Below are 25,506 nucleotides of genomic sequence, written 5' to 3'. Positions count from 1 at the left end.
AAGACACAAGAACAGTTTTTTCCCAAAGGCCATCACTCTGCTAAACAAATAATTCCATCAACACTGTCAGACTATTTACTGAATCTGCACTACTATTAATCGTTTCATAGTTCCCATCACCAATCTCTTTCCACTTATGACTGTATGACTATAACTTGTTGCTGGCAATCCTTATGATTTATATTGATATATTGATCATCAATTGTGTTGTAAATGTTGTACCTTGATGAACGTATCTTTTCTTTTATGTACACTGAGAGCATATGCACCAAGACAAATTCCTTGTGTGTCCAATCACACTTGGCCAATAAAATTCTATTCTATTCTATTCTATTCTATTATGCTCAAAGTCCTATAAGCTAGGCTCCAGCAGTATGTGGACCGAGAACTACCAGAAGTACAGGCAGGATTTTGAAGAGGCAGAGGAACTAGAGAGCAAATTGCCAACATATGCTGGATCATGGAGAAAGCTAGGGAGTTCCAGAAAAACACCTACTTTTGCTTCATTGACTATGCTAAAGCCTTTGATCATGTGGATCATAACAAATTGTTGAAGTTCTTAAAGAGATGGGAGTATGAGACCACCTTATTTGTCTCTTAAAAAACCTATATGCGGGTCAAGAAGCAACAGTGAGAACTGGACCCGGAATCACTGATTGGTTCAAAATTGGGAAAGGAGTTCGGCAAAGCTGTATACTATCACCCTGCCTATTTAACTTATATGCAGAGCACATCATGAGAAAGGCGGGGCTAGATGAATGAAAAGTTGGAATTAAGATTGCCCGGAGAAATATCAACAGCCTCAGATATGCAGATGTTACCACTCTAATGGCAGAAAGCGAAGAGGAACTAAAGAGTCTCTTGATGCAGGTGAAGGATGAGAGTGCAAAAGTTGGCTTGAAACTTAACATTAAGAAAACTAAGATCATGGCATCTGGCCCTCTCAATTCCTGGCAAATAGATGGGGAAGAAATGGAGGAAGTGACAGATTTTATTTTCCTGGGCTCCAAGATTACTGCAGATGGGGACTACAGACAAGAAATTAAAAGACACCTGCTCCTGGGGAAGAAAGCTATGGCAAATCTAGACAGCATACTAAAAAGCAGAGACATCACCCTGCCAACAAAAGTGTGTATAGTCAAGGTTATGGTTTTCCCAGTTGCAATGTATGGCTGTGAAAGCTGAAACATAAGGAAGACTAAGCGCCAAAGAATTGAGGCCTTTGAATTATGGTACTGGAGAAGCCTCCTGCGAGTCCCATGGACTGCAAGGCAATCAAACCAGTCAGTCCTAGAGGAGATCAACCCTGACTGCTCTTTAGAAGGCCAAATCCTGAAGATGGAACTCAGATACTTTGGCCATCTAATGAGAAGGAAGGACTCACTGGAGAAAAGCCTTATGCTGAGATTGAGGGCAAAAGAAGTAGGAGATGGCAGAGAATGAAATGGCTAGATGGAGTCACTGAAGTAATTGGTGTGAGCTTAAATGGACTCTGGGGATGGTAGAGGACAAAAGGCCTGGAGCAGGGGTGAAATGCTACCGGATCAGACCGGATTGGGAGAGTAGGTAGCGGAGATTGGTTCTGGTTTGCCGATCCGGTAGCAATCGCTGGCTGGCCACGCCCCTGAACCACTCTATGGGCCGCAGTCCAGCCTTCGCAAGCTGGACACCGGAACACCGGGAAGGCAGCTCACCACATGCTTGTCCTTCGGTCAGGGGCCGGGGCCGATTCCCCGAGGCCCTGGAGCCGCTGCCTACCCCAACCGGGTCAGGGAATGCACCATTCCCCGATTCCGGCCTTTCCCAGGAGCCGCCACCCGCTCTTCCTTTGCCCACTTGCTGCCTGCTTGCTGCCTGTTCACCCTTCGTCTTTGGTCAGGGCCCAGGGATACCTCATTCCCCTGAGACCCCAGAGCCACCCCCTACTTGCCGCCTGCCTCAACCGGGTCAGGGAATGCACCATTCCCCGACACCAGCCTTGTCCCGGAGCTGCCGCTCGCTCTTCCTTCGCCACGCAGCGTATACTTACTTTCTTCCAGCGGCTGGCTGCCAGGAAAGGCAAGCATGCAAAAGTTACTGGAGTCCCTCTCCTTGAATATGCCGCCACCATTGCTGCTTGTTCCATGCACCGGCTGCGCAAACGCACACCGTTTATTTCCTGTATTTATCAGCGGCAGGTTGGGTGTGTGCTTGCACAGCCGGCGCATAGAACAAGGCGGCATATTCAAGGAGAGCAACTCCGGTAACTTTTGGATGGTTGCCTTTCCTGGCAGTCAGCCGCTGGAGGAAAGTAAGTATATGCCGCGTGATGAAGGAAGAGCGGGTGGCGGCTCCGGGACAAGGCTGGTGTCAGGGAATGGTGCATTCCCCGACCCGGTTGAGGAGATGGTGAGCAGGGGGCGACTCTGGAGCCTCAGGGAATGGGGCGTCCCTGGGCCCCTGCCCCTGACCAAAGGTGAAGGGCGAGCAGGCGGCGAGCGGGCGGTGAGTGGGCGACAGCTCCAGAGAAAGGCCAGAGTTGGGGAATGGTGCATTCCCCGACCCGGTTGAGGCAGGTGGCGGCTCCGGGGCCTAGGTGAAGGGAGAACAGGTGGTGAGGGAAAGGGAAAAGGCAGAATAGAAATTAATTTTTTTCCCTACTGGGTTCTGTGGGCGTGGCTTGGTGGGGGGGGTTGTGACTGAGTGGGCATGGCTGTGAGTGACATTGAGTTAGCCACGCCCACTCAGTCACAGGACACACCCACAGAACAGGTAGCAAAAAAAATTAGATTTCATCCCTGGCCTGGAGGAATATTGTCCATGGGGTCATGATGGTTGGGACACGACTTTGTGCCTAACAACAAATGTCTATTATTAAATGATTTAACTAAATAATGCAGGTTCAATGGTATGTAGACTGCAGAAATTATTGGAACCTAGGTTAGTTATGATTTAATGAAATCCTACTGGTTTCACTGGGTTGGTGTGCTACTATTGTTTAAAACTAATTCAAAGTTCTGATTCTATAGTGTGTCCCATGACTTAAATTGTTGGAGGATAGACTTATAGTGTATTATATTTAGGCAAAACTCTAGTATTTCTCTCTAATCCACTGTTACTGTTTGAACTGCTGCTAAGATAACAGAAGAAATACTTCCTTTTCAGTGATAAATCTCATGCAGGAAAATGGTCTGCTCAAGAGACAGAAAAGGGAACTTGTATGTCTCTTTCCTCAAATTTGATAATTTTTAGAGCTAAGCAGGATGAATCAAGGAACTGAAAGGTATAGGGTTGAGCATAGGCATCTACAGGATATGTTGGTATATTGGTATTTAGTGGCCCAACCTGCTTCCTGGATCTAGTAGTTCTTAACACGGTCATCTGGGTGGGAATAGGGCTAGAAGTAACAAATGTGTCACTGTTCCGGCTCTCCAAAACCAGAAGAAACAGAAATAAAAGGTTTGATTAACAACTGCTTTTAATTCTTGCAGGCCTGGAAACCCCGGCACATAACAACCCAGACAAAGGCAGAAATAACTGTTACTGCTTTCCCACCAATTTTACCCCACCATTGTGACCTAGGCATAAAAGAACACTTAGTCTTAAACAAACCTATTTTATTATAACAGCTGGGAATTACTTCATTCCCAGCTTAGTCCAAATTAATTCCAAAACAAGTCCTAAGAAAAAGTCCTTTGGCCTTATCACAAACTTTATCTTCTTTGGCACCCTGCCAAAAGCTTTTCTTGGCAAAGCCCCACGAAGTTCAGAAACAAGAGACACCGAATAGAAACAGATGTAGCAACGTTGCTTTCCTACAAAGAGCCCAAGAGCCTTTGCTGCTCTTTTAAGCCTTATTGGAGGGGCCAATCATCTCCTGGCCTTACTCCCGAGTTGTCCTTTTTGCTTTAGCTGCTCTTGCCTTCTGGCAGCTCTTCACATGCGTGCACTAGGAACAGGCTCCTCCTGTACCTCTGCCTCTCTGCTCTTTGCCTCTGGAGGCTCCGGAGTCTGTGCATTGCTCCCAGATGGCCCTGGCCCCATCTCTGCCTCCAATGCAGAGCCCTCATCCATGCCTTCCCCTGACTCCGGGACTGGCCCATTGTCCTCCCCAGCCTCCTCACTGTCCAACTCTGCTGCTACCTCTGCAAGCTGCTGGTAGACCACAACACCCACCTCCCATGCACACCTGCCTCACCCACATGGCTGTTGTACTCAGAGGTGGGTTTCAGCAGGTTCTGACCAGTTCTGGAGAACTGGTAGTGGAAATTTTGAGTAATTCAGAGAACTGGTAGTAAAAGTTCTGACTGGCCCTGCCTCCATCTATTCTCTGCCTCCTGAGTCCCAGCTGATTGGGAGGAAATGGGGATTTTGCAGTAACCTTCTCTTGGATTGGAAAGGGAATGGAGATTTTAGAGTATCCTTCCCCTGCCACATCCACCAAGTCATGTCATGCCCACCAAGCCACACCCACAGAATCAGTAGTAAAAAATTGTGAAACCCACCACTTGGATTGTACTTCTTGAGAGTCCTGAGAGTCCTGGAATCTTTCTGTTGGGCCTACTTCTTTTGCTGTTCTCCAGCTGATTGTTGTCTGGCTGCTTCTTCGTTGTCAACCTCCCATGCCATGAGTCTACTGTTTCTCATTATCCCTGTAAGCCTCCCCCCCCCGAATGGCAACCCTGAGACGGTCCGCTGGAGGCTCACCATTTTGAGGGCTGACAAAATAAAGCATCACAACATAGCAACAGAAAATCTACCTGAGATATCTCAACAAATATACAAAAGAGTGAACCAAGGTGCATTAAAGAAAGTCTTATGGAAACTCTTTTTTGAGGAGGTCCATTGGCCCCCACTGTCCCAATTTTTTTAGCAAGCTTTTAATTGTTAGTAGAGTTGAGTTTCGATTTTAATAACACTGCTTTTAAATTTGCTTCGCTTTAATTGTTTTTACCCTTGTGTTTTATCATTTGCATTTTTAATTGCTCTCAGACTGCTTGAGTGTCAAATTGACAAAAAAAGCATCCAATATTTAATAAATGGATAGATTCCATATAGCATTTACATAAGTTTAGCATTTTGTTTTATTAGTTTGAGTGTTGAAAATCCTTTTGTCACAAAGACATTTTGAAGGCAAAGTTAATAGGTGCCTTTGAAGATGCTCATGGAATACCATGACAATCTTGATGGATTAATACAAACGTTTGTATACCCACTTCTAGGATTTTATTTGCTCGTAGCAAATTTAAAAACAAAAAGTAACCATAAAAATTACCGTAAATCATCATCAAATGAGTTTAAACAAAATATATATGTTTAAGTTATGTTAAGTTTATAGTCATTCACTATAAAATGGGCATTTCAGATAAATATATCATAGAGTTGTTGGTACTGGTGATGTCATGCGTTAGTTTCTTTTAAAATCTCTTTTGTGAGAGTATACCAAGCTTCAAATCAATTTGTTTTCAACACTTTATCTTTACATATGTTTTAATTTTGATCTCATGGTAACACTACCTATATTGCAGAATATTTTTCAAGGGTAACTATAGAAAGAAATAACTTTGGACATCTTCAGGAAAAGTACATACTAAATCACTACATGTCAGTTTAAGGTAAAGTTAAAGGTTCCCTTCACACATACGTGCTAGTTGTTCCTGATTCTAGAGGACAGTGCTCATCTCCGTTTCAAAGCCAAAGAGCCAGCGCTGTCCGAAGACATGTCCATGGGCATGTGGCCGGCATGACTAAACTCCAAAGGCGCACGGAACGCTGTTACCTTCCCAAAGGTTAGTCAGCTAACCTCACATGTCAGTTTAGTTGAGCCTTAGCTGTTTTAACTTAGGACACAACCAACTAGCTACAACATGTTTATGGACCACTGATGCTTTCTCAAGGGCAGTGTCATCCTCCAAACACTGATTAGCGCTTTCCATAGATTTTATTTTTAAGTGGGTGGAACAATAAACGTTGGACCTTTTATTTAATTTATGAATCCAACCACTTCCTTGGAATCCAGAGCAGGATGCTTCAGAATGCGGTGGAATTAGATTTACAGTATAAATGTGAGAATCAATTATTTGGGAGTAGAGCTATTCTTGCATTGCTTTCTAATTACATGAAAGAAACTGATCTTTCTTATCTCTAGAACTCTGAATCTAACTGTTATCTTATCAATGTCTTTTCTGGGCCCACAACAAATTCACAGTCACAATCTATATAAATAAAATGAATGTGTGTCAAGTAATTGTAAAAGAATGAACACTAGGTGCATATTTAATCACATTAGTCTCTTGTCCCAAAGCACCCTTATTCAATGACAGAAACAAGAAAGATGGACTGTATTTGCACCATTTTCGTGATAGATATTCACCATAGTCAGCTAAGGGCATAACCATCCAATTTCTGCTTCTCTTTCTTTCATTGTTTGATTAATGAAGAATAGGGTGATAACAATCACCACTAAATATTCAATATTATTCTATGCATTGTACATCTTTAATAATTCAGCAAGTGCTGTAATATGATAAATAGTGAGCACTTAATGCTAAACAAATGTTAGGTCCACTCCTTTCAAAGCTTCCATTGCCTGGATAATTAATACTATTCTAAGTAGAAGTAAATGTACTTGACTCGTGTAAACATATAATATAATCTGTGCAGATCGTTCATCATTTATTCTGATTTAGAAGAAGCAGAAAAAGCAAAAAATACAAATCAGCTTTAGAAAGTGTCACATATATTTAATCTTGGATGCATATATTAAGTAGTATCAATAGCAAAAGTGTAGCTCCTTACTTTTAATTAGAATGATTAGATACTACTTGAACTATTATTCTGGACAAAGTTGAATTCCAGCTTTGTGCAATTTAAGCTTTAGCCTGGAAGTTTGCTTTATATAGCAATATCTTTGGTTGTTCTTTTGTTGTTGTTTTTTTATATATTTTGGGCTTGGGTTTATAGGTACATTCATTTCCACCTCATGTGGCTGTTATCATGTGTTTATTGAATATCATGCATTCCCTAATTAAGCATAATAAAATTTGAATCTACAAATGCTTGAAAAAAGAGAGATTTAAATGATAATAGTTACTTTGTTTTATTTTGAAGTTTAGACAAAATTCACTTGTTTAGTTGGTCCTATTTGCATTACTTAAGGTGGTTATAATATTTCTTAATACAGATAGTCCTTACAACTGAACCCCAAATTTATGCTGCTAAGTGAGGCAATTGTTAAGTGAATTTTGTCCCATTTAATGACCTTTCTTGCCACAGTTGTTAAGTGAATCACTGCAGTTGTTAAGATAGTGATATGATTGAAGTGAATCTGACTTCCTCATTGATTTTGCTTGTCAGAAAGTCACAAAAAAGTGAACATGTGACCCCAGGTCACTGCAACCATCATTAATGTGAGTAAGTTGCCAAACACCTGAATTTTGATCATGTGACTATGAGGATGCTGCTGTGAACCCTGAAGCTGACCTGACTGAGGCCTTTTTGAGGCTTCAGTGTTGCTACACTGGAGCTGAGGGATAGAGATAGGGTTTTATAGCAAAAAAAAGAGAGATTTTCTCCTGGGAACCAAGGACATTCCCACAGGTGGCCAGAGAGAGAAAGGAGGATTGAAGTTACCAGGCAACTGGATGGCTCCTTGACTGGACATGTGACTGATTGTTTCGGAAAGGGGGGAAATGTTTACTTTTAATTAGGTGAAAACCACGGGAAACTTCAGAGTTGGTTTTCACCAGAACTGTGCCAATATGATATATCCAATAAAACTATGCTTTGAGGAATCTACCTGCCTCGGAGTTTTGTTTGCTATGGATGTATTACTTGGAACCCTGACAGCTGCAATGTCCATAAGTATGAAAAATGGTCATGTCACTTTTTTTCACTGCTGCTGTAACTTTGAAAGGTCACTAAATGAACTATTGTAACTATTGTATTATTCAAGCCTGATTTTTCCTCTTCCCAAATAGTAGTTTTTCCAAATTATCTCATGGTGGTGAAGACCTTTAATTCAGAGATAAAAAATGTTTTTAAGGCCTGAAGATCACACTTGGCTGCTGAATAATATACTGAAGGAGACACGCTTCCAGAATGCGACTGAGCAAGAATAATGTAATGGTCGCTAGCAGGAAAAAAGTAAACTCAGTTTAATTCATATCCAATTCAAATTATATCAATTTGAAAAGTTAATATGAAGATGTCCCTCTAGATAATGACTTTCTTATTCTGCCTCATTCCAGATTTTAGTTTGGTAGCAGTATTTGAGAGAGCTTGAAGACTATCAACGGCTTAGGTTTGTGTGGAATGTACAACATTACTCTCCATATATACAACAATGTTCATCTTGAGATGCTCCTGTTAATCTAGTTTATTTTAAAAGTAGCTATATCATATTTCAGCAGATTTTCAGCAGCAAGACTAAATGCTTTTGTATGTATGAAGAAATATAAGAATAACATTGGTCTGAACAAAAAAAAAAACCTTAACTCCTCTGCATTTGATCTAGCAACTGTTGCTAGGATATATTTAGAAAGCATCAAAATATGAAAACTCTAAATATTGAGTGAAATTTTACTAAACTCACTTAAATTAGGAGGCTCCACCAAAATGAACCAAAATGTTTTATATCTATAATCTGTGTGTGTGTGTGTGTGTGTGTGTGTGTGTGTGTGTGTGTGTGTGTGTGTCTGTCTGTCTGTCTGTCTGTCTGTCTGTCTGTCTGTCTGTCTGTCTGTCTGTCTATCTATCTATCTATCTATCTATCTATCTATCTATCTATCTATCTATCTTTATTTCAGTTTTGGTGTCACCTATGACTCTACAGATCTGGAAGTATAGCATTTACTTTGCCCCATCTAACAAAATATATTTTGCTCCTATTCAACATTCAACATTCAACACACTTCCACACACCTACATTACATACACAAAAATCTTGAAATATATTCTTGGAATATCTTGCCATCTATTTTTTTTTATCATTCTTTGAATTTGTATTGTTCTGCATCCTCATATAGGAGAGTACATTTGGTCTCTAGAGATTAAGGCACAAAGCTAGAAACCAGGAGACTGAGCTTTAGTCTCACCTTAAGCATGAAAACTGGCTGGGTGGCATTGAGCCAGCCACTCTCCCTCAGCCCAACCCACCTCAAGGTTTATTGTTGGGAAAATAGGAGAAGGAGGAATATTAAGTATGTTCTGTGCCTTGAGTTGTTAGTTAAAAATAATTAAAACAAACAAATTGTTTATATAAATATAATGGTATATGAGTCTGTACTGCTGTTTGGCGATTCTATTATTGTTTCTGAGAATACAGCTAACAAATAAAATGTGAGTGAATCCAATGGCAATTAAGTAGATGACTTCATAAAAGCTAAATAAAAAGATAGAAAGTCAGCATTACATTTAAAATCTGCTGCATAGACCAGAACATCTAAAAGCTGATGGATCTCTTTGTGAGGGTTAAGAATAATGAAGGGAAGTGAAAATTGTCTAAGTAAAAACTGACACTTCTCTTGTCTTTCATCTTTTAAAATTATTTGCAATTTGCATATTATTAGCTTCTGTGTTTCAATCTCTTCTGAATATTGAAGCATTTTGTTTTAATGCACAAAAAGCACATTTGCCTAATGGAAAATTATACTGTAAGCACCAATGTTTTTCTTTAGATTGGAATGAGTTCATTTAGGGGTGTGTGTGTGTGTGTGTATACATCACATCTAAATTTATACACACACACACACACACACATATGTATGCATGTATGTATATGTATATGTATATGTATATGTATATAAATTTAGATGTGATGTTAGCTGCTGTTGGAGATTTTGCTATGACCTTTTCTGGAAAATTTGCTCATGTAGATTATTGGTATGCATCTTCAAGGTAATTTTGGAGTCTGTATTTTCCTTCTATTTGTAATATTAGGCCATAAAATGTGGAAAGAGTAATTAATGTCCACTAGCACAAAATATATGTAAGTATTATACTATTTATAGATGTCAGTTGTCCTTTAAACCTGTTCATTCTTTATGTTCACTGGGTCTTTACTTTCATTCTTTTGGAGTCACTGACTCCAAAGTCTTTTGGATATAGTGACCAGACGTCCCGCTTTTGGCGGGACAGTCCCGCTTTTTAATAATTTGTCCCGCATCTCGCGGCAATTCCAAAAAGTCCCGATTTTTTTTTGTTTCACTCCCATTCTGAAAATGGGAGGCAGCAACGCAAGATGAGGAGGCGGAGAAGGGGGAGTGGCGGAGAAGGGGGTGCGAGAGGGAGGAGAGACGCCGCTTGACTTCACCCGAGAGGAAGAGAAGAACCGAGAGGAGAGCCGAGGAGAGCCGAGCCTGCCTGGAAGAGCCGAGAGGAGAGCCGAGCCTGCCTGGAAGAGCGGAGAAGCAGCAGCCGCTCCTCCTCCTTCAGGCAGGTGGCAAGACTCAGTGCGCATGCGCAGCCCCCCCACCCCCCACCCCTATCAATGGTGTCCCGCTTTGACATCGCTGAAATCTGGTCACTTTACTTTTGGAGTCATTGACAAGGTACATAAATGGAACAGACTCCTGTTCTGTTCCAAAGTTTGCTCATTTACATTCATGTTTGCTCATTACATTTGCTCACATCCTTGAGTGAAACTTGATTCCTGATGCCTGCTTCCAAGGATTTTTCTTTGCTGCAGTACATTGATCTGCTGCCAATATTGTTTGTATTCCTGGGGGTTTACAAACAAAGTTGAAAAGCTGTAAAAATGATTCAACACAAACACTTAAAGAATAATAAGTATTGGCATACAATGGCACTTAATGTATACATTGTAACATTAACTCCCCAAGCCCTTGAGGAATAACTCTGTCCTGGCAGTTTTTCAAAAGGCCATTGACAGAGTTGGTTGTTATTTCCCCTCTGCCAGGATTCTCTTTCAACTTCTTCAACTAGCCAACAGTGAATGGAATTTTTGAATAGAATACATATTGGATTTCCATGTTGCTTTTAACTTATCATCAATGCATTTTCTTTTAATATGATATTGTAAGTTTCTGAAGATGTTCTTTTTCCCTGTTAGGTGATAAATTTAGTCATGACTCCAGTTGCTTGTATTTTATACTGTATACCTGTATACTGCACGAATCAAGAAGAGGGCCGTGAAAATATTTACAGATCCCTCACATCCTGGACATAAACTGTTTCAACTCCTAGCCTCAAAACGATGCTATAGAGCACTGCACACCAGAACAACTAGACACAAGAACAGTTTTTCCCTGAAGGCCATCACTCTGCTAAACAAATAATTCCCTCAACACTGTCAAACTATTTACTAAATCTGCACTACTATTAATCTTCTCATCATTCCCATCACCCATTTCCTTCCACTTATGACTGTATGACTGTAACTTTGTTGCTGGCAATCCTGATGATTTATATTGATATATTGACCATCATTTGTATTGTAAATGTTGTGCCTTGATGAAGGTATCTTTTCTTTTATGTACACTGAGAGCATATGCACCAAGACAAATTCCTTGTGTGTCCAATCACACTTGGCCAATAAAAAATTCTATTCTATTCTATTCTATTCTATTCTATTCTATTCTATTCTATTCTATTCTATTCTATTCTATTCAGTGAAGTGTAGAATTTGATTTATTTGGAAATATAAAAGTTATTTTTTGAAAATTATGTTTATTATTGTCTCATTTTAGAAATGTCTGCCACTTAAAGTCTTTTTTTTAAAAATGTATTTGTTAGGATGTTGTGATTTTGAGCTATGTATGTTTAATGATTTCGAAAAGTTTACAAACAAAAATTGTACACCAGTTTGTTTTTTAAGAAGAACAAAAACAAATTCAGAACATACATGAGGGGAAATAGACTTACACAATACATTGATATTAATAGATAAGGGGGATAACAAGCAGACATTATAGGCAATAAGCATGAAATAGCAGTATCAGAGCAATACCTGGTGAACATAATGTTTGCATTTCGACTGTGTATACTGTATGATTAGGAAATTAATTAATTAATTAATTAACTCTATAGCATTTCTAACAAAGATTTGTCTAGCTACTTTTGGAAAGGAGTGAACATAGAAAACAGAACAGTAAAACCAAGTACTATTCAACTTTTGAGAGACAAGATGAAGAAAAGGAATGCTTAAAGAAATTTAAAAGCAGGACTGGGAACAATTTTAACTTAAAGAAGCAGTATAAGAAAAACAGACTTCAGGAAACCCTGCACCTAATTGGTCTGATGATGAGAACTCATAAAAGAAAAACATAATTGACTTATAGATGAATTACAATTGATAGGTTTACATGAAAAAACACCTCACTTTGTCTATTGGCTTGAATATAACATTTTTTTTTGGGGGGGGGAGAGATTAGAGAGAGAAAAAAGAAAAGTAATTGCAAAGTTTGTTAACAAGCAAGAGGGTCCTTCCTGGATTGCAAAAGTTCTTTCCCCCAAGAGGGCCTTCTTATATCTTCATTTAATTTAGTAAATTAAACCAAACCAAGTTTTCACTACAGATTGGCCTATTGTATTTTTGTGGAGCCAGCAAGAAATTCAAAAAGAAAAGGGCTTTTCTTTCTTTCTTCTGAGCTCAGTGGAGAGGGAGTAATGAGAGATTCTTTGGCATATAAATGCAGAGCACCTTATTTTATGCCAGTCAGTGTCAGAAAGAATCTAAAAGTATCATCCTAAATGAGATTTGACTGAGGTGACCAGATTTGGTGTGATGTGCTTGAATTCAGAATGAGAGATTATTCCAATGTCTGACAATTTTATCTTTTTCTCCCTTTTCAAACTCAACACAATATTAGAGTATGAAAAGTATAAAAGTTGCTTGTATTGTTAAATATAGACTAGAACTAATAATCTTTTCTTTCCTTTTGGTTCAAATAGAAAAGTTAAATCATTATTGATGTTATTTGGTGATTACTTCTACTGTATGGTTATTGTCTTCGTGTGATATTTGCGATTTGGCAATTGTTAAGCCAGGAAAAGTAGACAAATGGAGTAAGTGCCAAATAAACTTGTAATGTTGGTCGTCCATTTTCCTTCCTGGGGCATGCTTATTGAAGTTTCAGTAACAGTTAGAATTCTACTGTGAGTATGCCAAGACAGAATTAACCCCTTTCAACCACATATTTTAACAAAATATGCTGGGCTTTCCTAACACTGCAAAAACCAAGATTATCAGCTCATCAGAATGCATCTTTTGCATCATAGCAAAGCTTATACACTACATCATAAAATACTGCATACAATAGAGACTCACATCCTGTTTTTTATGTGGTAGAACTTCATTTGCTGAATTGCTTCCAAGTTCTGATAGAGTTTAGAAAACAAAGAGCTAGTTTTACAGTAATAGAGGACTATATTACAATGATTCTATACCAACATTCATATTCTTCTGTTACTTATAAAACTGTAGTTTATTCAAACATTTTCAGATTCATTTTTAATAGAAGTCACTTGTCACTTGATGCTGACATAAGTAATCCAGGAGAGTGACCAAATCCAAAGACATACATCATGATGTCATTACAATCTTTTGTATGAGACATAATTATACCAATTCTGTCATAATGCCATAATGTGTGATCTGTTACTTTAATGCCATTTTGGCATTCTTACAGATGCCTACAATTATACTTTTGCAATGTCTCATCATTTGGTAGAATTTATAGCTGGAAATCTTTCGGAGCATATATACAGGAATTATCTTCTATTCTACCCTTCTATTCTACCCTTATAAAGCATGACCACATTAAAAACACTGTATGATTCCTTTGAAAAAATACATATACAAATTTAGCAATTTAATCCCTGTATAAGTCGAGGAGAAATGTTTATTTGTATCATGAGAAGAGTTGCCATTTTCAACCAATTAGATTAATTCTGCTTTGATATAAGGCAGCTTTAGATGAGGTCATCATAAGGCTTTGTCGCATGCGAATACCAGGCTATGTTATTATACAGTAAAGGTATAATCACTAATCCATTTAGCAACAGCTAAATTACAGTTTTGATTCACAGAACAAAGCAAATTGGGAATAAGAGTTTAGTTCCACTGGTAATTTCATGTCCTCCAATCAATTTCAGTGGAAGGAACATACTGAAAGTTCTTATATGAATTTCTGCATATATAGGCTCCCACAGGATAAATATACTTCTTGACTGTATTTTATGAATACAGACCCTTATTGTCTGTCTGTCTATCTGTCTGTCTGTGTGTAAGATGATTGGAGGTGGAGGCTAAGATGTATAAGAACAGTTGCTGAATTGGGTATATCTAGTCTAGAGAAAAGAAGAAATAGGGGTGACATGATAGCAGTGTTCCAATATTTGAGGGGCTGCCACAAAGAAGAGGGGTCAACCTATTTTCTAAAGCACTAGAAGGCAAGACAAGAAACAATGGATGGAACTTAGAATAAAAAAGAAATTTCCTAACAGTGAAAACAATTAACCATGGAACGACTTGCTTTCAGGAGTTGAGGGTACTCCAACATTGGAGGTTTTTAAGAAGGGACCGGAAAACCATTTGTCAAAAATGGTATAGGGTTTCTGGCTTGAGCAGAGGATTGGACTAGAAGATCTCCAAAGTTCTTTCCACCTCTGTTATTTTTTTCTGCTATGCATTACTATATAATAAATATTACTCATTGCTAAAGATCTAAGTGCCAGAGCCCACTGCAACAACATTGCCAAAAAGGCATTAAGAGTTGTTAACCTAATCTGGCATAACGTTTTCTCTGGTAATACTGTACTACTAACTAGATCATACAAAATATTTGCTAGACCAATTCTCAAATACAGCTCATCTGTCTGGAACCTGCACTGCATATCGGACACAAATACAATTGAGAGAGTCCAGAGATATTTCACGAGAAGAGTCCTCTATTCCTCTACCCGCAATAAAATACCTTATGCCACCAGACTTCAAATTTTGGGCTTAGACAACTTAGAACTATGCAAACTTCAATCTGACCTAAGCATAGTACATAAAATCATCTGCTACAATGTCCTACCAGTCAATGACTACTTTAGCTTCAACCACAACAATGCCCGAGCAAATAATAGATACAAACTCAAGGTAAACCGCTCCAAACTCAATTGCAGAAAATATGACTTCAGTAACAGAGTGATCAATGCCTGGAATGCACTGCCTGACTCTGTGGTTTCTTCTCCAAACCCCCAAAACTTTAACCATAGACTGTCTACGGTTGACCTCACCCCGTTCCTAAGAGGTCTGTAAGGGGCGTGCATAAGTGCACTGGGGTGCCTACCGTCCCTGTCCTAATATTCCTTTTTATTCTTACTCTTTTCATGTATTCAAATTATGTTTACACTTTTACCTGTTATCTTATATATGCTTGACAAATAAAAATAATAATGAATAAATAATAACAATAATTATCTCAGCATTGCCATCCCTCTCAAACACATAATTCTGGGCAGTTAAACATAAGTACACACATGTGTGTATTATATATGGAAACTACTCTTTCCTCATATCAAACTTTATTTATTTATTTATTTATTTATTTTATTTTATTTTGTCACAACAATATATGTAGGAATCATACAAAAGATTATATAGTATATAAACATATATGAGTAAATATAAGGAGGTATAAGCATATATATAGAAAGAAGAAAAGAAAAACAATAGGACAGGAACGGTAGGCACGTTTGTGCGCTTATGCACGCCCCTTATTGTCCTCTTAGGAATGGGGTGAGGTCAATAGTAGAAAGTTTTTGGATAAAGCTTTTAGGATTATGGGAAGAGACCATAACTTGTGACTGTTAGGTAAATGAAGGGGCCTATGACTTCAGCATGAGTCATCAAACGGGTTGTTAAGTTTGTATTTAATTAGTAAACTCTTCTTACTGAATTAATGACTGGATGCTGAATAAAGAAAGAATAGTTTGAGAGGTGCAAGCATTAAAAAAGAAGTTAGTATACAGGATTCCAAGGCATTGTTTTAATACTCACAAAAGGGATATGTGTAATATAACTTGAGATCTCTGAGGTGTTCTGGGGTAACATTAATTTATATTCAGTGAAGAATATCTTTCAAAATGTCTGTTAAAATATTTAATTACAAGGTGTTTTTTCTTCCTCTCTCTGCTTCATCATCCTTCCAGTTTTCTCCAAATCAAACCCCGAAGCATTTATAACTTTGACAGCTGTCATGGGGAGGGAAGCAATCAAGTAGTGTAAAAAGGGTAAATGCTGATGGCAGTTAAATCACTGAAAGTCTGGGGTGTTTATTGATTAAATTGGTTAAGATTTCTTTCATTTTGAATTTGTTTGGCTCAGGAGAGAAAGTGGTCTGAACCACATGCAAATACTTGAAGACTAAGGTACTCTTTTTTACTGAAAGCTGAAAATCTCTTTCATTGGAAGGGAACAAATTTACAGTCATTTTTGATGATTCACTTTGAAAGCCAATTTGTCTGCTTGGAGAACACTGGGTTTGCCTCTCTCCAAGGTTCTTCCACCCCTGTAGAATAAAGTGTGACACAATGGAAGCCACAATATTTGGGGAAAGAAGGTGGTTAGTCTCACACATGATACAAAACCATAAACAGTTGTTTGCAAAGTGTATCAGCTAGATTCACACACACACACCGAATGTGAAACCCAGTCCTTCTGCTTTGTGGCTCTTGGAACTGCTTCTCTTTAGAGCTGCTAAAAATTGGTAGCAGCGTTGAGATAATTAAATAGCAGAAGTATACAAATATAAGTCCTGAATAAGGCATAACATCATTTATAGATGAAGATACTCCCAACTGCTCCCCATCAAAGAATATTAGCTTTACCCACTTTTCACCCACTGCCCAGTGAGTTTCTCAGCCACCCACAAAATGGTAGGCACATTTTGTAGTTATAGAAACCTTACCTACCCTGGTTTAGTGCAATTTCTGTCTGCCATGCACCAAATACACGTTGATATTTCTCTTCCTCTCTTTATAAATTGCAAGTAAATAAATTGCAACTACCAGTATCAGTGCATTGGAAAATATCTTTTTCTACAGTATCATCTCTCTGGTCACCCTGAGGAGTCAGATGGTTTTTGAATTCTCTGAGCCACTTGTTGATCTTCTTACTGAGATTTATAAACTGAGATAAATGTCTACGCTGACATTTGAATATCAAGGACTTAAACATGACAATATACAGTATAACAAATGTTTGCCCTATTTCAAGACAATTATCATGTAGCCATTAAAAGGGCTACAACTCAAAGAGAATATCTGACTTCATATTGAATAATAAAACAACAACAATAATATATTAAGTTTGTATACTAATGCTGAGCCCAGCTATCTCAGAATATCCTCTTCTTGTTAGAATATTCATGATTGGGAAGACATGGTAACAAGGTCAGCCAATGAATAGGCATAGCAACTAAGTCAGCCAATTGGGAGCTGAGACAGACTGGAGCCAGGGTGTGTCTTAGTCTGCAGCTTCTGATTCTGTGCAGAGAAATTAAACTGAAACCAGTGTGTATTAAGCTCTGAGCTATGAAGCAGTGGATATGAACTTGTCTGCTGCTGGAACTGAAAGCAATCTCTCCTCTTCCTGTGAATCTGCTGTTGGTATTGTAAACTTACTTCATGTATTATTGTGTATATAAATAGAATAGAATAGAATAGAATAGAATAGAATAGAATAGAATAGAATTTTATTGGCCAAGTGTGATTGGACACACAAGGAATTTGTCTTGGTGCATATGCTCTCAGTGTACATAAAAGAAAAGATACGTTCATCAAGGTACAACATTTACAACACAATTGATGGTCAATATATCAATATAAATCATAAGGATTGCCAGCAACAAGTTATAGTCATACAGTCATAAGTGGAAAGAGATTGGTGATGGGAACTATGAAACGATTAATAGTAGTGCAGATTCAGTAAAGAAGTTAATGAATCCTGCTGAATCAGTTTATCTGTGTGTGCTTCTGGATTTGATTTTTGCAACAAACTCTGACATTTCTGAGGCATTTTTAAATGTTCCTTTTCCTTTTCATGCCTCAAAGAAAAGGGGCATTGATCTTTTTTTTTCTCCATCTATTGCACCAGTGCGAAACGTGTGTGAGTATACCATATGCTGCCCCATAGTGCTTTACAGCCCTCTGGAAGGCTAAGTTAACCTTGAGCCCCATTATATTGGCCACCAATATAATATGAACTCTTACGTATGTATATTGGCCACTATTTCTAACCTAAAATTCCTGAAAACAGAGCACATTCTGGGCTTTGAGAGAAGAATGGAAAATGGCTGGCAGCCATTTTTGTTGATAGTGTTGCTGGCAGAAACCACAAACAAACAGAAGGTTAGAACTTAAGGCAAAGCAGGATATTTGGTGTTATCAACATTACAGATAAATCCAATTCCTGAGACATTTTAAAAACTGAAAATCCATTGGTCTTAAAGTTGCCAAGATTGGACACCCCTGCCCTAAATCATTGGCTTGAAGAGTTGAAGTAATCTTTTCCATGAATCTGAATTATATAGATTTCTGCAATAATGTAGCAGCTCTTTTCCAAATACAGCATCAGGTTTGGAATCCCTCTTCAGAGCAGTCACTGAGCGGACAATATTAATAAAGAATTATATTATGATGATCCTGAACATGAACAATTTTCTTGATGGTAATAATAGTTATAAAATGAATTATACAAAGATTAATTGCCAATGCTAGTATGAACAATAAAGGTCCAGATACAGCATCATGATAAATAAAAGAATTCAAAAACTGTAAAATTTACTTCCGTTTAAACCTTGCTAACCCCTGAAAAAAAAAAGTTTTAAAATCCTACTTCAGATTTCATTGTACACCTAGTTGAAGGTCCCTGACTGGAGAATAATAATAATCATTTATGCCTAGCAGATATTATAAAATCTTTAGTTCTGCATTTCATAGTATGATTACTGTAAACTACTCTTTGTACCCCTTCTGGCTAATTAGGATTTGAAAAACAAAAAAGATATAGCAGGAACATAATACTTTTTCTTAGCTGCTTATTTATACTCTCAAAGCAAACTTGGCTTAAACAAGGTTTCAACTGTTCTTTCTTTATGGTCCAGTGATATCAATCCTGTCAAATCTCTAATCTTGTTAAGGGAAAAAAAGAAAAAAATAGCTGCTTACCATTGAATTGAGATGTCCAAGATTTCAGAAGAAATGAAAGGCATCCAATTATGCATTATGAATTAGGAAAAATTAAGAGAAAGCCACTTTGGTTTAGTAGTTAAGGCACCTGGCTGGAAACCAAAAACTGCAAGTTCTAGTACTGCCTTAGCATGAAAGCCAGCTGGATGATCTTGGGCAAATCAGTCTCTCTTAACTCAACCCACCTTGCAGGACAGTTGTTGTGGGAAAGTAGGAGAAGAAAAGCATGTTAAGTATGTTTACCTTCTTAAATAATAAGGCAGGATTTAAAAGGCAAAAAAAAATATTCCACAATTATCCAGTTTTTCTGTGACAATTACAAAATTGATTTTTTAAAAAATCAGTGAAAAGATAAAATTCAACCCAAGTCAATTTGTTGCTGAATTCGTTCATCATTGAATTGAATACAATTTTCTTCAAGTGGAACCCAACTGTATTCTTCTCATGACCTTGTTGCCTCTCTGCACAAACTCTCATGGAATCATTTCATGCTGAAGTTTATCTGGAATGAGAGGTAGACTTCTCCAAGCTTGGCATTCAATACAGATCATTTTGAAATCTGTTTTATTTTTAGGGTGAGAAATAAGAAGCTCACACATCCTAACTCCTCCACAAAGTAGCCTGAGAATGTTCCAAAATATGAAATAGAATGTGATTTGAGGTATTGTAAATGAATGACTCCTCTATAGAGCAGGGGTCCCAACCTTTCAGACCTCAGGAAACACTAAATTCATAATTTTAAATCCCGTAGACCACTAATATGATCTGCTTAATGACCAGCTGGGTGAGTGTGGCTAGGTAGTCATGTGATTGGGTGGGTATGACCAACTTGATGTCACTCATGTTGAACGGCGCCTTGCTGGCCTCTACTCACCCCTCCCCTCCTACCCACTCCTCCCCTGCCTGCCCGGGCTCCCTAGAGCCCCAACAGGAAGCAGTTGTTGAAACTAAGCAACCACCATGAGAAAGAGTTGGCAAAACAGCTGGCTCAGTTCAAATTGGATCTGACCGAGAAAGACACTTAGCAGAAGCACCTCACTGAGGACTAGGAGCATAGGCTTTCCAAGCAGAGGGAAGACCTGCAGTACTGCAAGGCCAAGTGCCAGTGCCTGGAAGCTCAGTGGGCTGAGATGGTCAGCCAGTTCCAGGCCATGATGCAGTCTCCTGGAATAAGGTCCTCCGGCTCTTCGCCACCAGCATCACTTCCCTCCAGCCTTGGCCCAAAGCCCCACACCAGGACGCTGAAGCAGACCCCAACCCAAACAAAAAGACCCTGAAGGGGGAAACTTTCTGCAGCAACACAAGCGTTCATTGCATGTATCCGGTAGTCATTGAGGACTACGAGCAGAGGCTTTCCACGCAGAGGGAAGACCTATGGGAGTGCAAGGCCAGTTACTGGTGCCTGGAGGCTCAGCGGGCTGAGACGGTCAGTCAGTTCCAGGCCATGATGCAGTCCCAGTGGAACAAGGCCCTCTGGCTCTTCGTCACCAGCGGTGCTTCCCTCCAGCCTTCAGCCAAAGCTCTGCACCAGGAGTCCGAAGCAGACCCCAAGTCAGAATTTCTTGCCCCCTCCAACCCACACAAGAAGACCCCAAAGGGTCTTCTTTGTGTTGCTGCAGAGCACTCTCTGCAGCAACACAAAGTTCATTGCACATATCCGGCCCAAGGGCTGTAGTTTGAGGACCCCTGATTTAGTGCAATATAAAAAATGCAAATAATTTTTCTGGGGACCACAAAATTTTCTCGCGGACCACCAGTGGTCCGCGGACCACCAGTTTGTGACCACTGCTATAGAGCATGTCTTAGATTATGGGTGTGTGTTCTGTCCTCACTACATAAAGATTATATGTCAGGCCATGACAGTGTGTGTGTGAGAGAGAGGGAGAGTGAGAGAGAATTTTGATCCTGGAGACTGCTTGGACAACAGTCCCTACTCTTTTCCTGGCAAGTTTTTTCAGAAATAGAATAGAATAGAATAGAATAGAATAGAATAGAATAGAATAGAATAGAATAGAATTTTTATTGGCCAAGTGTGATTGGACACACAAGGAATTTGTCTTGGTGCATATGCTCTCAGTGTACATAAAAGAAAAGATACGTTCATCAAGGTACAACATTTACAACACAATTGATGGTCAATATATCAATATAAATCATAAGGATTGCCAGCAACAAGTTATAGTCATACAGTCATAAGTGGAAAGAGATTGGTGATGGGAACTATGAGACGATTAATAGTAGTGCAGATTCAGTAAATAGTTTGACAGTGTTGATGGAATTATTTGTTTAGCAGAGTGATGGCCTTCGGGAAAAAACTGTTCTTGTGTCTAGTTGTTCTGGTGTGCAGTGCTCTATAGCGTCGTTTTGAAGGTAGGAGTTGAAACAGTTTATGTCCAGGATGCGAGGGGTCTGTAAATATTTTCACGGCCCTCTTCTTGATTCATGCAGTATACAGGTCCTCATTGGAAGGCAGGTTGGTAGCAATTATTTTTTGTGCAGTTCTAATTATCCTCTGAAGTCTGTGTTTTTCTTGTTGGGTTGCAGAACCGAACCAGACAGTTATAGAGGTGCAAATGACAGACTCAATAATTCCTTTGTAGAACTGAATCAGCAGCTCCTTGGGCAGTTTGAGCTTACTGAGTTGGTGCAGAAAGAACATTCTTTGTTGTCCTTTTTTAATGATGTTTTTGATGTTAGCTGTCCATTTTAGATCTTGCGATATGATAGAACCTAGAAATTTAAAGGTTTCTACTGTTGATACTGTGTTATCTAGTATTGTGAGAGGTGAAAGTATGGAAGGTTTTCTCCTAAAGTCTACCACCATTTCTACGGTTTTGAGTGTGTTCAGTTTCAGATTGTTTTGGTTGCACCACAAGGCTAGTCGTTCGACCTCTTGTCTATATGCGGATTCGTCATTGTCTCGAATGAGACCAATCACTGTTGTGACATCTGCGAACTTCAGTAGCTTAACAGATGGATCATTGGAGATGCAGTCATTGGTATACAGAGAGAAGAGAAGTGGGGAGAGCACACAGCCTTGGGGGGCCCCTGTGCTAACTGTACAGGTATTTGATGTGATCTTGCTTAGCTTCACCTGCTGCTTCCTGTTTGTTAGGAAGCTTGTGATCCACTTACAAGTCTGTTCTGGTACCTGTAGCTGGTTTAGCTTAGTTAGAATGTCTGGAATGATGGTATTGAATGCTGAACTAAAGTCTACAAAAAGGACCCTTGCATAGGTCTTTGGAGACTCAAGATGTTGTAGGATGTAATGCAGAGCCATATTAACAGCATCATCTGTTGATCTATTTGCTCGGTATGCAAATTGCAAGGGGTCTAACAGTGGATCTGTGATGGTTTTCAAGTAGGAAAGCACTAGCCTTTCAAAGGTTTTCATGACTACAGATGTTAAAGCAACTGGTCTGTAGTCATTCAGTTCCTTGATGGTGGGCTTCTTCGGCACTGGGATGATGGTGGAGCGTTTGAAGCAAGAAGGAACATAACACATCTCTAGTGATTTATTGAAAATATGGGTGAAGATGGGGGCCAATTGGTCAGCACAGACTTTTAAGCAAGAAGGAGTTATCTTGTCTGGGCCTGGAGCTTTTCCTGGCTTTTGTCTGTGAAATAGGTCCTGCACTTCCTTTTCTGTGATCACTAGGGGTTGTGAACCCAATGAAATGGGGTCAGTTGTAGGAGGCTTGGCTGTTGTTGGTGTGTCTGAGATGGGGGTTGTGGAGATAGGTGGCTGTAGTTTCCTTTCAAACCTGCAGTAAAACTCATTCAGGTCATCTGCCAGTTGTTGATTACCTTCAGCCTGGGAAGGAGGTTTGCCATAGCCGGTGATATTTTTAAGAGTTTTCCACATGTTTGCTGGTTCATTTGCTGAAAACTGATTCTTTAGCTTTTCAGAGTAGCTTCTTTTTGCTGCTCTGATCTCCCTTGTTAGTGCATTTCTGGCCTGATTGTACAGCATTTTATCACCTTTTCTGTAGGCTTCCTCTTTGGAATGTCGTAGCTGCTTAAGTTTAGGTGTAAACCAAGGTTTGTTGTTACTGTATATTTGCAAGGTACACAAAGGTCTTCACAGAAGCTGACATATGATGTTACAGTATCTGTGAGTTCATCCAGGTCTGCAGAGGTATCTTTAAAAATATTCCAATCAGTGCAGTCAAAACATGCCTGTAGCTTTAATTTTGATTCCTCCATCCAGGTCTTCACTGATTTAATTATTGGTTTTGTGGCTTTAAGTCTTTGCCTATAAGCAGGTACAAGGTGAATCATGCAATGATCAGAGTGTCCTACAGCTGCACGTGGTAAAGACCGATAAGCATCTTTTAGTGTTGTTTAGCAATTGTCTAGAGTATTCTTGTCTCTGGTGGGACAATTGACATGCTGAAAGTATTTTGGTAGCTCTTTCCTTAAGTTTGCCTTGTTTAGATCTCCCAAAACAATGGCCAGTGAATCAGGGTGTTTGGCTTCAGCCTCCATGATTTGGTCAGCTAGAGTTCAATGTGGTGGACATAAACAGCAATTAGAAGAAATGAGGAAAATTCACGAGGTAAATAGTAAGGTTTGCAGTTGATAATTAAAGTCTCTAAATTGTTGTCACAGAATTTGTAAATTATTTTAAAATCTTGACACCAGTTTCTATTAATATATAGACATAAGCCTCCTCCTTTCTTTTTACCAGATGTTTCTGGAATCCTGTCTGATCGTTCAATCTGAAACCCTGGAATGTTCAGGCTGCTATTTTCAATTGATTCATTTAACCAGGTTTCAGAGAAGCATAGGACTGCTGAATTGCGAAAATCAGAATAGTATTTGTTTAAGAGGAGTATTTCATCCATCTTATTTGCAAGTGAGCGTATATTTGTTAGGAAAATTGAAGGCAGAGGAGTTTTAATGCGATTTCTTAGCCTGATTAAGATCCCAGATCGTTTACCTCTCTTCTTTCTCTTCCATCGTTTGGGTTTTTTAGTAGTCCATGGCTCCGTGGGAATTGCCTCCTCCTGTGTTAGAATCTCCTCCATGTTTGTAAAGACAGGCGGGGGTGAGATCAAAGAAAGCTGCTCCTTAAAGAAATGTTCCTTAATTTTTAGCAGATGGTCTTGTGAGTAGTAAATCCATAGTGAGTCACAGAGAACAATTAGAAATAAAGAAACAATTAGAGAGCATTTCACCGAGGCAGCCTTCGTCGGCACCATCTTGGGAAAGGGAGCTTGGGAAAGGTTTGTCTTCTTCTTAGGACAGTGAGAGAGTGACTGGCCCAAGGTCTCCAGTTGGTTTTGTGCCTAAGGCAGGGTTAGACCACACAGTCTTCCGATTTCTAACCTGATGCCTTAACTACTGTACCAAACTGGCTCTATGCTTACATTATCTAGGGCTCCTAGTTTATTAGTCAGCTGAAAGGGCAGAAAGTCAAAGCAAGTAGTGAAAATTAAGATAAAGTACAGTGTTTTAAAATGAAAGGGGGTGATAGATATTATGCCTCCTTCCACATTGTGACCATGTCAATTTGCTGAACAATGAAATACCATCATGTGGTTATAGTTCATTGTAGCCTTTCTATTAAAGAATTTAACCTGATATAGCGTCAAAATATGATGTAACTATTGGAAATAAGTCAGTCCAAGTATTTATATTTTAAATCTATGCAAAGACTCATAATTTATTTAAATACATCATTATTGCCATTCCCGGATACACCATTCTTAGCCATATTGATTAAGAGTATGTGGTCAGTATAATTGGTGCCTAATTAGGAATGAAATATTTTGTTCCAACAAGTAGTTTGACTATGACATTCTGCATCAGGCACTTCACTTTTTTTCCTCTTCATAATCTCCTGGTTCCTGCTATCTTGTAAAGCTTTTGCCTCTGTTATTTTCTGTAGGAATCTTAGTCACTCTCATTCTTACCCACAGATTTTGAGACAAGGCTGAAGCTGTGACCTTGGTGCATGTAAAACATATGGTCTTCCAATTAAAGTTTCTTTAAGATTTCCAAGCAATCCTCTCGATAATATTCTGAAGCAAATGCAGTTAGCAAAATGATGTGAATTGATCCAGGAAAAGATAAAGGTAGGTCAGTTGTGCCATCTGTTACATATGTATGTAGCAAATGAAGAAAGGGGCAGGTGGACCCCCAGGGGATGTTAATATGAAAAAGCAATTTATAGGCAAAACAGTAGCTAAGCAAACAAAATACCTGGCTGTGAAACAAGCCCTGGCTGTTAGGAAGAAGAATGGTGAAGCAATATAGTTCCCCAGCTGTCTATTGTCAACACAAGGACTGATTATCTCTGATAAGATGCCATTTTGGGAAAAA

This window comes from Ahaetulla prasina, chromosome 2 (genome assembly GCF_028640845.1).
Source record: "Ahaetulla prasina isolate Xishuangbanna chromosome 2, ASM2864084v1, whole genome shotgun sequence".
Taxonomy (NCBI): domain Eukaryota; kingdom Metazoa; phylum Chordata; class Lepidosauria; order Squamata; family Colubridae; genus Ahaetulla; species Ahaetulla prasina.
The sequence above is the reverse complement of the archived record's forward strand: the minus strand, read 5'-3'. Positions refer to the sequence as shown.